A 12,826-nucleotide genomic window follows, 5' to 3' on the forward strand; every position below is an offset into this window, starting at 1 on the left:
TAGCCTTATTAAGGACTTAAAAAGGGCTCTGAATTCAGCACCTGCATTGGGACTACCTGATTTGTCTAAGCCTTTTGAGCTATTTGTATATGAATGGCCTTGGGCATGCTGACTCAAAGACTGGGAACATGGAGAAGAGCTGTGGGATATTTCTCCAAATAGATAATGCTAGTAAAGGATGGCCAGGATGCTTGCGTGCTGTGGCCACAACTGTTCTCTTAATTCAAGAAGTAAGAGAATTAACAATGGGACAGAGAATTATAGCATATGTTCCGCATATGGTGGTTTCCGTTTTAGAACAAAAGGGGGGGCATTGGTTGTCTCCAAGCTGCATGCTAAAATATCAAGTTATCTTGTTGGAACAGGATGATGTGGAACTTAAAACCACCACAGTGGTTAACCCAGCAATGTTTTTGAATTCGGAAGCAAAGGACTTCATATCCCCGTATCATGATTGCTTACAAACTATTGAGCATGTATACTCAAGCAGACAGGATCTGAGAGATAAAACATTAACTGATCCTGATTTGGAATTCTTTACTGATTATAATAGCTTTGTATGAGATAGAAGACAGATGGCTGGATATGCAGTGGTTACAATTACACAGGTGATAAAGGCCGAGACTCTACCCATCAATATGTCACCAAATATGCATTTGGGATAGTCCATGCACATGGGGCTATCTGGAAGGAAAGAGGACTGTTTTCAGGCCAAGATCTCCTATTAAATACAAGGAAGAAATTCTTAATAATGCATTGTAAAGCACATTGATTTGGAAAAACTGCAGTAAATGTGGGTAATTGATTGGCTGATAAAACTGCTACGGAGGTGGCTGAACAAAGCATCCTTGCGTTAGTGCCAGCAAAGCAGGTACAGCTTCCAGTTCTGAGGCCAAATTATAGTGAGGCAGATCAACAATTGGCATCTCTGTTAAAAGGAACCATAAACAGAGAGGGTTGGTTAATAACCCCCACAAAACAAGTCATTGTTCCGTCGCAAATAATGACTGGGATTATAGAAAAGAGACATGAAGAAACATATTGGGGTAGTGAGGCTATGAACTCTAGTCTTCAAAATTTGATTATATGTGTAGGAATGACTGGAATAGTAAAGTGTGAAAGTGTGTAATAGCAAAGTGTCCCATTAGTTTAAAAATAATCCTGTGAATAGGAAAAGACCACCCCCAGGGACCACTAAACAGGGAAATTCACCTGGAGATTACTGACAAGTTGATTTTTCTGAACTACCAGGACAGAATGGGTATAGGTGTATCTTAGTATTGATTGATACCTTCTCGGGATGGCTGGAAGCTTTCCCCTGTCACACCAACAAAGCTAGAGAAGTAACTAAGGTATCACTCAAAGAAATAATACCAAGGTTTGGGGTACTGATAGGAATGTCCTCTGGTCAGGGTCCACATTTTGTAGATCAGAATTAGGCAATTTAGGTGAGACTTGCAAAGAGAATCACTTTGAAAATCTGACTTAAATAAATGACACATAAGAAATTTATTAAGTCTCAAAGGGGGGAAATGTTACAGAAGGGTTGAGGTATACATGTACTGCATAAAAAGAGCTACCCGAGAGAAGGAAGCCATGCACATTAGGTGGAGCGATCCCCCATGCATCCAGCGCTGCAATAAAGAATGCCTGCTTCTTAATGCTACATTGATGTTAAGGAGTTTCATATTCCCGATTTTGGTGACATAAAGGGGTCCTTTCTGAACCTCATGACTCAATGGGAGGGTGTCCCTGTTAGTGACCCTGTCCTCTATGCAGTAAATCATTAAGCGTACCTTTCCATTGAGTCTTGTTAAAACACTGTTGCATTTACTATCAAACTTTGTTAAATCGCTGTTTTATACCAATAAACATACTGCTGCTTCTTTCTTACTAGTGAAGTGTGTCACTCCATCCATGACAAAGCAATGGTCTTCTGGGTTTTCAAGACATTCCTGTGATATATGGTGCAGGCATAGGGGATATACTCCACATGCTGTTTAGAAAGGCCATCCCACTTGTGAAACGAGGTTTGGAAATTGTTAAGCCACACATTAAAAGCACCACTCAAGATATTACAAAAAACATGTTTAGACATGTTTCCAAGGTTGCCATGGGCCAGTTGGAAACATTGTCAAATCAGGAGTGTCAGGACTTGTTTATATTCAAAGAAAAAGCCTTAAAAGAAAGAGAACCATGTCATGCCCCTAGAGGGAAAGTTCTCCCCAGCACCTTAAAAGAAGAAGGAAGGGTGGCGCCAGTGAGCATTCTGGCCAGGACAAGAAAAATAAAAAGAACAAGCCAGGCTGAATGGTCCAAAAGAAATGGAAAACCCAGAAAAAGAGGTTCTGTTCTGCTGCTAGAAAAGGAAATATATTTTTAAAGGGCTGGCTTGCTTTCATGACTGCTCAGAAGAATGTACAAAAACAGAACTGGATTTGTTTGAAGCGTCTCCAACACAGATCAGCATTGAGAAAAGCCTGTTAATCAAGATGCCTCTACTTTCCACGATTTCAGAGTCTACACCTTTGGACTTTTTCATAGCTGAGAACAGGGAAGATTTCAGAGAGCTAAACAACACCCTGCTGTAGTTTTTCTGCAAGACTGTAAAAGCTGACAGGTCCAACTGTTGTCTCTAAAATGTGAGTCCATTCCCAGTGTGCAATAAACCAGTCTTACACACTGAGATGAGATATTGTTTTATTACAGAGTTGTGCAAGTCTGCATGCTAGCAAACAAAGATAGCATACCACAGTACAAAGTTACAAATATTATATACAATATCTTATCGCACTTTCCCTGCCCAGAGGTCAAGTACATATAGATGATTTGCTACACATTTGCATATCCATTACCTAACTTATTTTACTACCACACATGCTCTCTGAGGAAGGGTCTTTTAGTGGGCCTGGATCTCTCCCTTAGGGGGTGTGATTAATGAGGATAGTTCACTTCTAGGGCAAGGCTAAAGACCATAAGAGCTAACTAATCAGAGTTTAACATGAACAAGATCATCTAAGTACGTATGGTTTACATCATGAAGATAGGCTGTTCTTTGTTTTATCTCTCCCAAAACTGACTCTCTTGATTAGAAGTCCCTTCATTCATCATTCTCAACAACTCTAGAGGGTCAGCTTGACCTAAACTCTGTGCACATATTTGTTTAACATATAGTTAAACACTAAATCAGAGTTCAAGAATTTGGGAGTTTAGACAACACAAACCTTGGAGGCAGTAAGGACATGGGTCTCATGAATTACCCACTGGCTTCTATTTTCAGCTAGCTGGATGTTATTCTGGGGGACCGACTGATAAGCCAGAGCAACAACTGCTACCCATATCTGTTCTCATTTTGGCCAGGATAGAGTTAAATTTCTTCATAGTAGTTTGTATGGGGCTATGTTTTCGATTTGTGATGAAAACAGTGTTGATAATACAGGGATGCTTTCATTATTGATGAGCAGTGCTTACACAGAGTCAAGGCCTTTTCAGCTTCTCACACTGCCTTGCCAGTGAGTAGGCTGGGGGTACACAAGAAGCTGGGAGTAGACACAGCCAGGACAGCTGACCCCAACTGACCAAAGGGATATTCCAGACCATATGATGTCATGCTCAGCAATAAAAGCTGAGGGAAGTAGAAGGAAGAGGGGGATGTTTGTGTTACCGAAATCTCGGAATGAAGAACTTATCAACACCGATGTGATGTAGAGAAGCAGATACTTCTTTATTGATGGCCGGGTGCGTGAGAGAGTCCTCTCATGATCAATGCACACCAAGCTTCAAAATCATACACCATATATAGAATTTATACATATTCATTAAGTATTCATGCATAATCATAATATTTCGTGAAAATCATTAACATACCCTCCTCCCATATCCGATTCTGCACAGTAAAGGTTAGAAAAGTCTAGAAATGGGTCTGGGGTACGATTTGGGTAGGTGGTATATGAGTCGGTGGTCATGATCTCCCCCTGCCGGAATTAACTTTTACTAAAGTTCACAGTTTCTTGGCAGGTAACTACAAGTTGTTCCAGTCGACTCTCCCCAGTTCCCATTAATTCTATATTCTGACATTTCAATACACTTTCTACATACAGAAGACTAGTCAAATACAAAGAAATCTGTAACATCCCAAATTTGTTATCTAAGTTTTAAACAATGATTGTAGCCCATTCTTCTGGCCTTGGTACAGGGCTGTACAAAGGATTTCATAGCAGCTTTTACTGTGCAACTACAAGTTTCATTAAAATATATTTCTTTTTCCTCTATATTTCTATTAAAATGATTTTATAAAATCAAATAAAGTCAATTAATTCTAACTTATTAGCAGATCTGTAACATTTGGAGTTATGACGCTTGTCTTCCCAAGTCACCATTATGTGTGGTGGAGCCCTGCTTTCCTGGAGACAAATGAACAGCTGCTTGCTGATGAGAAGTAGTGAATTAATTCCTTATTTTGCTTTGCTTGTGTGCGTGGCTTATGCTTTCCCTTTAAACTGTCTTTATCTCAACCTATTTAGAAGGTTTGCATGGCAGGTTTTTGGTAGCAGGGGGGCTGCAAGGGTGAATTGTTGGGGTCTGCAGTGGGTCTGCAGATGAGTTAATTGACTTCAAAGATTTACTCATGTACCTTTAAGACAGCCACAAATTGTCAGGTATGTAAACAGGATGTGAAGAACCGGAATTTAGCAGCATATGGGCACCTACAGGAACAGCAAATAGCAAGCAAGAAGAACACAGAAAGCCTATCAGGGTCTGACACATGTACTATCTAAGATATATAAGCAATTTGTAAAAACAATAAATGCCATTTTGCCATTTTGTCCGAACCCAGCCACGCAGACAGTGTTTTTCAGTCCGCCTCGACCTGCATCTCCACATTTGATGACCCCGACATGCCGATGTGATCCCAGTAAAGGGTATCAAAAAGAGACCCTGAGACTGTGCCGATGTGACCCTGGTAAGGGGTGTCAGGAGCAGATCCTGAGACTGTGACCAGCAGGTTGCTGGGGAGGCGGAGCCTAGTGAAGTGGAATAGCACAGTGGGCAGCTGCAAGATCCCCGGAGACCGTGACGCTGGTAAGGTGAGCCACCAGGGACAACATGGGAAGTAAGTTATCTAAAGAAGATACCATGGTGCTATCAATGTGGAAATTAGTATTAGAGAAGCGTGGAATTATTTTAGATGGGCTTCGGTTAAAAAATATTTTATTGTGGGCCAAAACACATGGAGTAGAAACGTCCCTCACGACTGCTCTTAGTGTGTCGACCTGGGACAATTTAGAATCAACACTGTCAGAAGCTGTGGAGAAAGGGTACAAAGAGGTGTCGGAGCTTTTGCCTACATGGGGACTGCTTAGACATGCTGTAGGGGGCTTGCAAAATCATCAAGGTGCGAGTGGGGGCTTACAAAGTCAGCAAGATGTCATTGGGGGCTTGCAAATTCTGCAAAAAGCAAGTGGGAGCTTGCAAAATCAGTAAAATGCAAGTGAGGGCTTGCAAAGTCTGCAAGACGCAAGTGGGAGCTTCAAAAGTCAGCAAAATGCGAATAAGGGTACATCGTTCAAACCTCCCCTGTATCCCCCTCCAGAATACAGACAAGAGGATGAGTGGGTGGGGGAGGGGGAGAGTCTGTGCTCCTTACCAGACGCCACTCCCCAATGCCCGAATCCCCTAAATTTCTCCAACAGCATCAACCTATACTCGATATCGAGGATGAGGACAAGCAGAAACATCAGCGGACCGATCCCAGCCCCCCTGACTCCCCTCAACATTTGTGCCAGCCCACACTCTTTCCTCCCCCAGCTGCTCTTCCCTCCTGCCTGCCCCCTCTGCTCCTCCCCTGCCGATGCAGGATGGAAATGCCGAAAACCCGGATTCGGGTCCAGCTACGACAACATTATAAGTCAATGAAGAAGATGGAGGTGGTAAAAATCCAGTTTCCAGTGGTACGGTAATGATGTGCAACCCTCGCCGATTTTGGCAAGCTGTAAGAGATGGGGCATTAAAAGAGGGAAACTGGGATTTAGTAGAACTGATAGGCGGACCACTCCTTGATCTTACTACTCCTTCCACCGCTGCACCGGATGCATATCCTATTGTAATGCGAGATGCTACTGATGGTAATTCTAATGTTCATACACCATTTGCTTGAAAAGTAGTGCAGGACTTGCAAAAAACTGTTTTGCAGTACAGGGTGACTGTGTTCTGTTCACGCGGAAAAGCTGTCTATAATCTACTGTATTACAGTTGTTGAAATGTATTTTTCTGTTAAAAAAAAAAGGAATAAGGAATTGTAGAATTGTACAGAACAGAGACAGTGCGTTGTTTTGACATTGATAATGTGCAGGTTTGGCCTTGCTTTCAATGATGTGCAGCTGAGATCCTGCAGCAAAGATTTAAATAATTTTAAGGGAGTATGAGTAGAAACTAGGATGAGATGGAAGCCTGTGAACGAGTAGTTTTAACATATCACCTTTTAAATAACAAAGTCTGCATAGCATGTGTATTTTTAGCAGGGGGTATAAATTGGTGTGAGTCTATTAATAAAGTGGCACTAACTTAAAAAAAAACCAAAAACCAAAAACCAAAAACCAAAAAAAAAAACAAAAAAGGGGGAATGAAGGGAATGACCCCAGAGGCACGATTAGAGAAAGCATGTTATGTTTTGAACTTTCTGAAAATCTCTGCCGGCTATACGGTGCCTCCCATTCTGCAACATTTTGTGTCAATTGGTGACAAGCAGCAAAAGCATGAAGGTGTCTTAGTACGCATGAAAGGCCCTCGTACCCGGCATTGGTCGGGACCGCATGAATTGTTAACTTGGGGGAGAGGTTGTGCTTGTGTTTCTACAGATGAAGGTCCGCGATGGATACCTGCTCGCTGTGTGTGGCCTGAGCTTAGCGTGCCGGATCGTGGGAGCGCTGCTGCCACCAGTCAACCCAACAACTAATGTGTGGCCTCCTTACTGAACCAGTCCTTGTTTGGTGTGCAACTTCCTTGAAACTGACTTGCAGACATTGTTGCAAAAAAGTGAATGTATGCAGGGAATGAAGAATCTTACTGAAAGTCTTGATATTTGGGAAAATTGATTACCTCTGTATAATGTTAACCCAAAAGAAGTCAATATTGTTTGCACTTTGAATGTCGATACCTTGTTTGTTAGGCAGTTAAGAATGTGAGTCAAATTTGCCACTATTACATACAAAACAGAGCAACTATTGGCTTTTTGTTGTTGGCTCAAGAAAATGGCTGTGAGGATTTTGATGGTATGTGCTGCATGGATTTTAGGCGCCCCATTGCAGCAACATGTTACCGAAATCTGAGAAAATGTCAGCCATTTTGGCATCCATTCACTCAATTGGCAGTACTGTTTGTTTGCTATTGCCTTGGTTGCCGCCATGTTTGCAAGGGCCCTGCAGAACATGGCAAACCTGGTACTAGCTGTTCAAAAAACAAAAAGGGGGAATTGTTGGGGTCTGCAGCGGGTCTGCAGATAAGTTAGTTGACCTCAAAGACTTAGCCGTGTACCTTTAAGACAGCCACAATTTGTCAGGTATGTAAACAGGATGTGAAGAACCAGAACTTAGAATCGCAGTATACGGGCACCTACAGCAACAGCAAATAGCAAGCAAGTAGAAGGAAACAAAAACCTATCAGGGTCTAACACCTGCACTGTCTAAGATATATAAATAGTTTGTATAAACAATAAAGGCCATTTTGTCCGAACCCAGCCACGCAGACATAGTGTTTTTTTTCAGTCCGCCTCAACTTGCGTCACCACAAACCAGTACCTCCTGGTGCAAAACATTCATGCAGGAAAAATCATGACCCAGAAGACATAATTTTAACAGGAGGAGAACTAAGACTGCACCTAATTGCCAAATGAAGTAAGGATAGTTTTTGAGTTTAGATCAGTGCAAAACCACCTTTTCGCACAAATCTTCCTATAGCTGGAGAGCCTTCTTTCCTTTACTCTTGTACTTATATAAGAAAATAAATGCTGTCTGATGTCCATTCCTTAATAGAAGGGAAGGAGGAAAATAATAATTTTGCCATTTGAACATCTGGTTCAAATTTCCAGCTGAAATTTTTCCAGATAAAATATGTAAATTCAATTAAAAATACATTTTCCTAATAAAAAATATTAATGCCTATTTTTTCAGGAAGAAATGTCAAAATTACATTTTTCTATTTGAACTGTTATTTTTTTGTGAAATATCATTTGAGTGTATCTGAATAGCAACTTGCAAGAGTTTCAGTACAGCAAAAGCAATAGAGCCAATCATGAAAAAAGAAGCTGATTATGACAGTGATCTAGTTCATCAGCATCAATTACAAAATAACACTTATCACAAGATTGGAACTTTGTTATTGTTATTTCAAGGGATGATATGAATATTAGGGAAATAACAGGTTAATTTGTATGATGCAGGATAATTCATTGGGCTGCTCCAGGAGGAATATGATAAGGTATAAACTTATTATTAGCTAGGTTAACATGACACAGTGTGTGTGCACCAGATGGAGATGTTATCCCATAGGCAGGCTTGTTACCCAGTGCACAGCACCAATTCACACACTAAGTTGAGGGATTTCTATTCCTTTATTCTTGTTTGAGCAAAGTAGGGAGCTAAGTGATAACCCAGAAATGCCTAGATCCCCGACTGTCAAAATGTTTACACAGTTTAGCATACAAAGACATCAGCCTTTATTGGTTACAAGTTACCTAATTCCTTAATTACTTAGTATTCAGTTTCCTATTTGTCAAATAATTCTCTCATTTCTCATGTTAATTAGTTCGCATGCTCAGTCTCAACTTTTTTTGGGGTCTGAGGGATTTCTTGAGTCTGTGGTCAATGAGTTGGTGGTTGCAATCTCCCCCTGCCAGAATTAACTTTCCCCTAGTTTCTGCTGAGCTCATTCCTCATGGTGGACTTCCAGTTAGCTCATCTGTCTTGTGAGGGTGCTTCCTTTTGAAGTTATTCTTCTGGACAAAGGATTTATCAGTGCTTAACGAAGCACTTGGCAGAATATAGAAAAATACTTATATCTTGAATTAATTAACAACTCATTTGTTTCAACTGTCTTAAAGTCAAACTTCTAACAATACGTTTGATTTTATTAATCATTCTATTAATCATTTGATGTCAGAGATATTACTCTTTATGAAGTATTATGAATGTATCATATTTGCATTACTCATCTTTGCTTGCAGACAGTCTGAAAGTACTTGTCATTAAGCATATGTATCGACTTAGTCAGTGTGCCCTAATAGATTAAGTGGAAAATATTGTCATAGAGGGCACTGATAATTCAAATACTGAAGCTCAGTAAATTAATTCTGATATTTATTTTTAATTCTTCTGTTCACTTGTGTCACAGTAACTTCACCATCCAAAGAAACTAAAGTATGATCCGGAAAACTGTGCAAAAATTGGATAGTATGGGCCTAGTATCTATACCGCAGGAGTCCTGAATTTCTCCCCACTGCTTTTTGTGCTAAGTTCATAGAACAAAAGGCCTTGATGACACTCTGTGCTCACAATGCCATCTCAGTTTGCACTTTCTGATGTTTATACCCACAAATGTCAAATGATGTTGTGTGGCTGTACTCATCCATGTTCATTGTGCAGTTGAATCATCCACCTCTGTAGTTACTGAACTAAGCCACATATACAATACCCCCCTCCCCCAGTCATATATTTGGAAGTGTCATAGGCAAGACCTAAATCCCTTGCCTAGAACCATTATCAGTCATGAGCTACAACTGGATATAGACCCTTGCACTCACAATTTTAAAAATACAGTGTTTTTTCATTTAACAGTGTGAGGAAATGGCACAGCAGGTTAATAGAATGCTTTTATATTTCCTCTGGCAGGAAAATATCCCCACTTATATAATATTGTTTCAAAACAACTGAAACAACCCTAAGGATCCTAGCAGCTGTGGGCCCTGAAATCTGTTGTCTTTCATAGAATTAAAGAATCATTTAGTTTGGAAAAGACCTTTAAGATCATCGAGTCCAACCGTTAACCTAACACTACCAAGTCCACCAATAAATCATGTCCTTAAGTGCCACAACTACACATCTTTTAAATACCTCCAGGGATGGCAACCTGTCCTGGTTTCAGCTGTGATAGAGTTAATTTTCTTCTTAGTAACTGCTACAGTGCTGTGTTTTGGATTTAGTATGAGAATAATGTTGATAACACACTGATGTTTTAGTTGTTTCTAAGTAGTGCTTACTATAAGGACTTTTCAAGTTTCCCATGCTCTGCCAGCGAGCAGGTGCACAAGAAGCTGGGAGGGAGCATAGCTGGAACAGCTGACCCGAACTAGCCAAAGGGATAATGCAAAGCATAGAATGTCATGCTGAGTATATAAACTGGGGGGAGTTGGCCAGGAGCTGATGATCACTGCTCAGGGACTGGCTAAGCATCAGGCGGTGAGCAACTGTATTGTGCATCACTTGTTTTTCTTCCTTTGGGTTTTATTCCTTCCTCTCCTCTTCATTACAATTATTGTTACTGTTGCTCTTGTTATTATTATTATTTTTACTTCATTTCAATTATTGAACTGTTCTTATCTCAACCCACAGGTTTTACCTTTTTCCAGCACTCCCTATCTGAGCATGTGTATGGGTGGTGGGAGAGAGCAAGGGGATGGGTGGTACTTTAGTTGCTGGCTGGGGTTAAACCACGACAGTCCTTTTTGGCACCCAACGTGGGGCATGAAGGATTGAGATAATGACAGATCAAATCAGAGCATGTTAAAACAAATGTGTTATAAGTATTCATTATATTAGTTTAATAGTCGCTGGTCACTATGTTTACTTATTTGCTCTCAGAGTTGCTGCGTGTGATCTCAGGGTTGCATTATGTAATACCTTGCAGTATGTGTTCCCTTTGGTGGTGTTTATCATCCTTGGGGCCTGGGCTAAGGTTTTAATTGTGTTTTACTTTATGATATGATAGAATCACTGGTGTTGAAACTAACCTGGTATGTGTACTCAGCATTGTCATCACCTCTGTACTTCGGGAGCTGTTTAGTGGGAACTATTAATAATTGCACCTTTTGACTTTTCTCCTCAGAGAAACAACCTATAGGGGAGACATCTTCCTTCCTTCTTTCTGACATCTTCCCCTTTTTCTCCAGGTCAATTACAAAAGCGTTTGAGAATTTTGAAAACTTTAAATGTCCTTGGGATGTTGAGACCAGCCTATTTCTGGTCCTGGTCCTGTTACTAGGAATGTTGAATGTGGTTCAGATCTTATTTAGGGCTAAGCAACTATCTGGGGCTACTCCAATCCCTGTAACAGGCACTGTGGCTACTCAAACTCCAGTGACAGGCACTACAACTACTCAGACGCTGGTGATGTTTGATCCATATGAACCAGAGGATCAACCTGTGCCAGTATCATTTGCCCTTATACACACAAAGAAATGGATATGAAAGTCAGCTTGTTTAGTAAAGGAGGATGAAGCAAGGCCACCACAGGATCAGGAGGAAGAGGCAGAACAAGAGGTAACCCCTCGATACCTATCCCTGAGTGAGCTGAGTTGACCAGGTGAGCACATTATCACCTGGTTGCTTTGATGCTGGGATAACAGGGCTAATAGTTTGGAATTAGAGTGTAAGGAAGCCAAGCAGCTCGGATCACATTCTAGAGAAGGGGGCACTGACAAGGCAATTGGAAGAGGGACACAAGTCCTCAGCCTCTGGAGGTGACTACTGTCAAGCATGAAGGAAAGGTATCCATTCAAGGAAGATGTTATATGTCACCCAGGCAAGTGGAGTGCAATAGAGAGAGGTATCCAGTACCTGAGGGATTTAGCCGTGCTAGAGGTGATTTATTATGACCCAAACAACATGAAGTTACCCACAGATCCAGATGAAGTCCAATCCACATGGCCCATGTGGCAGAAATTTGTACGGAGCACACCATCATTGCCAACTCATCGGCAGCAATGAGCTGGAGAGACAAAGTGACGTGGATGAAGTGGCTCACCAACTCCAAGAATATGAAGACAATCTCACGTCCCTCTTCCTCCATCATCTTGGCTGTGGAGAAAGTGGTCCAGCAACTTGATAAGGATAGATCCTACTCCCCACCTATACAGATCCGTATCTCAGCTATTAACAGTAAACACCCTTCTGCTTGAGAGGGAGTATATAGGAGACACACACCACAGGATACCCATTGGATTTATCTGTGGGACTATGGAGAGGACATGAGGAGGTGGGATGGAAAACCTACATCAACCCTAGAGGCAAAGATACATGACTTGCAAGGAAAACCAATGTGGGTTCTTCCAGGAAGTTTGTTGCTCCAGTCTCCAGTGGGCAGTTTCCCAGAAAGAGTGGAAGGGCTGATCTTACTCCTGATCCTATGGAAAGGAATTCTAATCTGTTTTTAAAAGAAGTAAGTGGAGAATCCTATGACCAGGACTAGAGGGGCTCTGGCTCCAGCCAGGTGGAGGAGAGGGACAACAGGGCTTACTGGACGATGTGGATCAGATGGCCTGGCACGTCAGAACCACAGAAGTATAAGGCTCTAGTATACACCAGTGCACAGTGTACCCTAATGCCATAAAGCTATACAGGGGTGTAGAGGAATTATAGAGGACTGTATGATAGCTTGGAGAGTGCTGCGACAATTTGTGCCCCGTGTGAGGCCCTTCAGATTATGAGACTGAGTGTAATGAGTGATGACAGAGGTGATGGCTGTGTTGGGGGATGTTTGAAGTTTTGAACAGTGATGGTGGTGCCCAACGTAGCGGAGACAGGTGGGGATAGCCTGCGATCGAGATCACGTTGAG

Source organism: Falco peregrinus, chromosome W (genome assembly GCF_023634155.1).
Source record: "Falco peregrinus isolate bFalPer1 chromosome W, bFalPer1.pri, whole genome shotgun sequence".
NCBI classification, from domain to species: Eukaryota; Metazoa; Chordata; class Aves; order Falconiformes; family Falconidae; genus Falco; species Falco peregrinus.